The sequence below is a fragment of the Electrophorus electricus genome, chromosome 5 (genome assembly GCF_041902795.1).
Source record: "Electrophorus electricus isolate QZ-2024a chromosome 5, ASM4190279v1, whole genome shotgun sequence".
Classification (NCBI taxonomy): domain Eukaryota; kingdom Metazoa; phylum Chordata; class Actinopteri; order Gymnotiformes; family Gymnotidae; genus Electrophorus; species Electrophorus electricus.
In genome coordinates, this window is record NC_137501.1 from 21,204,532 (window position 1) to 21,210,057 (window position 5,526).

General features: G+C 39.0%; 1 non-coding gene across 1 annotated transcript; it reads left to right on the forward strand.

Moving 5' to 3' along the window:
• Positions 1–222: 222 nt before the first annotated feature.
• Positions 223–295, forward strand: trnaa-agc (transfer RNA alanine (anticodon AGC)). The gene has a single exon. It is a non-coding gene; the product is annotated as a tRNA-Ala (tRNA).
• The last annotated feature ends 5,231 nt before the right edge of the window (positions 296–5,526 follow it).

Sequence of the window (5,526 nt, forward strand, 5' to 3'; positions counted from 1 at the left end):
GAGACATGGTCTGCCAGATGTGACATTTCTCAACTTGTAGAATGTTTGCTTAGCATGACAGGGGGAGCAGAATCGATTTCTGCATCTTTCCAGAGGAAGTATGTTCGAGTTGCCATTATGTGAAAACATTTGAAACTGTTGTTGGATTTTGTAGGATGTCCTATTCAGACTTGAGCCATAAACTTATGTTTGATTACCAAAGGAAAGGAAAGTTAAAGGGCAGGGGAATTAGCTCAAGTGGGAGAGCGCTTGCTTAGCATGCAAGAGGTAGTGGGATCGATGCCCACATTCTCCAGTCTAGCTTTTCAACATATTCGCATCCTCAGTATTAGAATATTAGCCACTGTTTTGGAAGGGTTTTTAGCATTATGCAATGCCTCTTCAAAAGTGTGATTTTCAGGAACTTTAGTAAGCACATGACTTATTTGCATCATCTGTTTTGGTAGGATAAAGCCATCCATGAGCCAAAGGAAGCTGAGGTAGGCCTCATTCCATGAAAACAGGAGTGGTGTGAACCAGGATACAAACACATTTGGACCAAGCATACATGCAAGCTGACAAATACCCTTCCCTTGTTTAGGTGTTTGGCCAGCAGTCAACTAATGAACTACATTTCAAAAGCATTTGTGCAGAAGCCACTGTTCAAGAGCCTGCCTGTGCAGTGAGGAAACATATCATAAGGAATTACAAGTTCCACAAAAGTTTAAGTAAGATCACTGAATTCAAAGTCTAGAGCACAATTTTAATCCATTACATTTAATAAAAGCGTAAAGACAAGAACATCTTATTTGTTTTTTAGAAAAGGAATGTAAAGGCTTATTAAATGTACTTAAAAAAGAAAACTATCGGATGATGAGTTATGTCTGGCAAAGACAACAAAATCTGAGAGTGTACCTTTAGATGTTGAGTCTAATGCTCTCTCAACTGACCTATTTTGGCTAGTGGTAGCATTCCTTTGTCTTTTTCGGATTAAAATGTTACCAATGAATGTAGCTCCATTTACAATAATATGGTATGTACTCAGAAAATAATGACTTTACCGCTGTGAAATCCATGGACCGGCTGGGCAGGACATCAACAGCACAGTCATGCCTTGAGGTGAACTTTCATTTCCATAAAATTTTTGTGCATGAATGGTATGACAAGAAAGTATTTCTTGACCGTTTCTGGACCACATTCTTACCAGTTATAATCACTGCACCAAGTCTCAAGTGATATAGATGAAGGAAGATTATTTCCCCCCAATTTATAACATTTCGCATCATCTTTACCTCCCGATTTGGCAATGTGTTTCTTAGCATCATGTATAAGCAAAAAGACACTGAGAACATTTTTCCTCACACCGTGAGTGGAGCTAACCATCTCATGCTAGCTACGGTACTATGGCAGCTAGTATGTCACATGAACGCGTATAACCTAGTTGGCTTAAAAGGACTGGAGGTTTTCGATTTTGCAAGTCCTCAAAGCTATGGAAAGGTATTCTGAAACCACTTGCAATCTCATCACAAAGAGAAAGCCTGAGACATGGTCTGCCAGATGAGACATTTCTCAACTTGTAGAATGTTTGCTTAGCATGACAGGGGGAGCAGAATCGATTTCTGCATCTTTCCAGAGGAAGTATGTTCGAGTTGCCATTATGTGAAAACATTTGAAACTGTTGTTGGATTTTGTAGGATGTCCTATTCAGACTTGAGCCATAAACTTATGTTTGATTACCAAAGGAAAGGAAAGTTAAAGGGTAGGGGAATTAGCTCAAGTGGGAGAGCGCTTGCTTAGCATGTAAGAGGTAGTGGGATCGATGCCCACATTCTCCAGTCTAGCTTTTCAACATATTCGCATCCTCAGTATTAGAATATTAGCCACTGTTTTGGAAGGGTTTTTAGCATTATGCAATGCCTCTTCAAAAGTGTGATTTTCAGGAACTTTAGTAAGCACATGACTTATTTGCATCATCTGTTTTGGTAGGATAAAGCCATCCATGAGCCAAAGGAACCTGAGGTAGGCCTCATTCCATGAAAACAGGAGTGGTGTGAACCAGGATACAAACACATTTGGACCAAGCATACATGCAAGCTGACAAATACCCTTCCCTTGTTTAGGAGTTTGGCCAGCAGTCAACTAATGAACTACATTTCAAAAGCATTTGTGCAGAAGCCACTGTTCAAGAGCCTGCCTGTGCAGTGAGGAAACATATCATAAGGAATTACAAGTTCCACAAAAGTTTAAGTAAGATCACTGAATTCAAAGTCTAGAGCACAATTTTAATCCATTACATTTAATAAAAGCGTAAAGACAAGAACATCTTATTTGTTTTTTAGAAAAGGAATGTAAAGGCTTATTAAATGTACCTAAAAAAGAAAACTATCGGATGATGAGTTATGTCTGGCAAAGACAACAAAATCTGAGAGTGTACCTTTAGATGTTGAGTCTAATGCTCTCTCAACTGACCTATTTTGGCTAGTGGTAGCATTCCTTTGTCTTTTTCAGATTAAAATGTTACCAATGAATGTAGCTCCATTTACAATAATATGGTATGTACTCAGAAAATAATGACTTTACCGCTGTGAAATCCATGGACCGGCTGGGCAGGACATCAACAGCACAGTCATGCCTTGAGGTGAACTTTCATTTCCATAATATTTTTGTGCATGAATGGTATGACAAGAAAGTATTTCTTGACCGTTTCTGGACCACATTCTTACCAGTTATAATCACTGCACCAAGTCTCAAGTGATATAGATGAAGGAAGATTATTTCCCCCCAATTTATAACATTTCGCATCATCTTTACCTCCCGATTTGGCAATGTGTTTCTTAGCATCATGTATAAGCAAAAAGACACTGAGAACATTTTTCCTCACACCGTGAGTGGAGCTAACCATCTCATGCTAGCTACGGTACTATGGCAGCTAGTATGTCACATGAACGCGTATAACCTAGTTGGCTTAAAAGGACTGGAGGTTTTCGATTTTGCAAGTCCTCAAAGCTATGGAAAGGTATTCTGAAACCACTTGCAATCTCATCACAAAGAGAAAGCCTGAGACATGGTCTGCCAGATGAGACATTTCTCAACTTGTAGAATGTTTGCTTAGCATGACAGGGGGAGCAGAATCGATTTCTGCATCTTTCCAGAGGAAGTATGTTCGAGTTGCCATTATGTGAAAACATTTGAAACTGTTGTTGGATTTTGTAGGATGTCCTATTCAGACTTGAGCCATAAACTTATGTTTGATTACCAAAGGAAAGGAAAGTTAAAGGGTAGGGGAATTAGCTCAAGTGGGAGAGCGCTTGCTTAGCATGTAAGAGGTAGTGGGATCGATGCCCACATTCTCCAGTCTAGCTTTTCAACATATTCGCATCCTCAGTATTAGAATATTAGCCACTGTTTTGGAAGGGTTTTTAGCATTATGCAATGCCTCTTCAAAAGTGTGATTTTCAGGAACTTTAGTAAGCACATGACTTATTTGCATCATCTGTTTTGGTAGGATAAAGCCATCCATGAGCCAAAGGAACCTGAGGTAGGCCTCATTCCATGAAAACAGGAGTGGTGTGAACCAGGATACAAACACATTTGGACCAAGCATACATGCAAGCTGACAAATACCCTTCCCTTGTTTAGGTGTTTGGCCAGCAGTCAACTAATGAACTACATTTCAAAAGCATTTGTGCAGAAGCCACTGTTCAAGAGCCTGCCTGTGCAGTGAGGAAACATATCATAAGGAATTACAAGTTCCACAAAAGTTTAAGTAAGGTCACTGATTTCAAAGTCTAGAGCACAATTTTAATCCATTACATTTAATAAAAGCGTAAAGACAAGAACATCTTATTTGTTTTTTAGAAAAGGAATGTAAAGGCTTATTAAATGTACTTAAAAAAGAAAACTATTGGATGATGAGTTATGTCTGGCAAAGACAACAAAATCTGAGAGTGTACCTTTAGATGTTGAGTCTAATGCTCTCTCAACTGACCTATTTTGGCTAGTGGTAGCATTCCTTTGTCTTTTTCGGATTAAAATGTTACCAATGAATGTAGCTCCATTTACAATAATATGGTATGTACTCAGAAAATAATGACTTTACCGCTGTGAAATCCATGGACCGGCTGGGCAGGACATCAACAGCACAGTCATGCCTTGAGGTGAACTTTCATTTCCATAAAATTTTTGTGCATGAATGGTATGACAAGAAAGTATTTCTTGACCGTTTCTGGACCACATTCTTACCAGTTATAATCACTGCACCAAGTCTCAAGTGATATAGATGAAGGAAGATTATTTCCCCCCAATTTATAACATTTCGCATCATCTTTACCTCCCGATTTGGCAATGTGTTTCTTAGCATCATGTATAAGCAAAAAGACACTGAGAACATTTTTCCTCACACCGTGAGTGGAGCTAACCATCTCATGCTAGCTATGGTACTATGGCAGCTAGTATGTCACATGAATGCGTATAACCTAGTTGGCTTAAAAGGACTGGAGGTTTTCGATTTTGCAAGTCCTCAAAGCTATGGAAAGGTATTCTGAAACCACTTGCAATCTCATCACAAAGAGAAAGCCTGAGACATGGTCTGCCAGATGTGACATTTCTCAACTTGTAGAATGTTTGCTTAGCATGACAGGGGGAGCAGAATCGATTTCTGCATCTTTCCAGAGGAAGTATGTTCGAGTTGCCATTATGTGAAAACATTTGAAACTGTTGTTGGATTTTGTAGGATGTCCTATTCAGACTTGAGCCATAAACTTATGTTTGATTACCAAAGGAAAGGAAAGTTAAAGGGTAGGGGAATTAGCTCAAGTGGTAGAGTGCTTGCTTAGCATGTAAGAGGTAGTGGGATCGATGCCCACATTCTCCAGTCTAGCTTTTCAACATATTCGCATCCTCAGTATTAGAATATTAGCCACTGTTTTGGAAGGGTTTTTAGCATTATGCAATGCCTCTTCAAAAGTGTGATTTTCAGGAACTTTAGTAAGCACATGACTTATTTGCATCATCTGTTTTGGTAGGATAAAGCCATCCATGAGCCAAAGGAAGCTGAGGTAGGCCTCATTCCATGAAAACAGGAGTGGTGTGAACCAGGATACAAACACATTTGGACCAAGCATACATGCAAGCTGACAAATACCCTTCCCTTGTTTAGGTGTTTGGCCAGCAGTCAACTAATGAACTACATTTCAAAAGCATTTGTGCAGAAGCCACTGTTCAAGAGCCTGCCTGTGCAGTGAGGAAACATATCATAAGGAAGTACAAGTTCCACAAAAGTTTAAGTAAGATCACTGAATTCGAAGTCTAGAGCACAATTTTAATCCATTACATTTAATAAAAGCGTAAAGACAAGAACATCTTATTTGTTTTTTAGAAAAGGAATGTAAAGGCTTATTAAATGTACTTAAAAAAGAAAACTATCGGATGATGAGTTATGTCTGGCAAAGACAACAAAATCTGAGAGTGTACCTTTAGATGTTGAGTCTAATGCTCTCTCAACTGACCTATTTTGGCTAGTGGTAGCATTCCTTTGTCTTTTTCGGA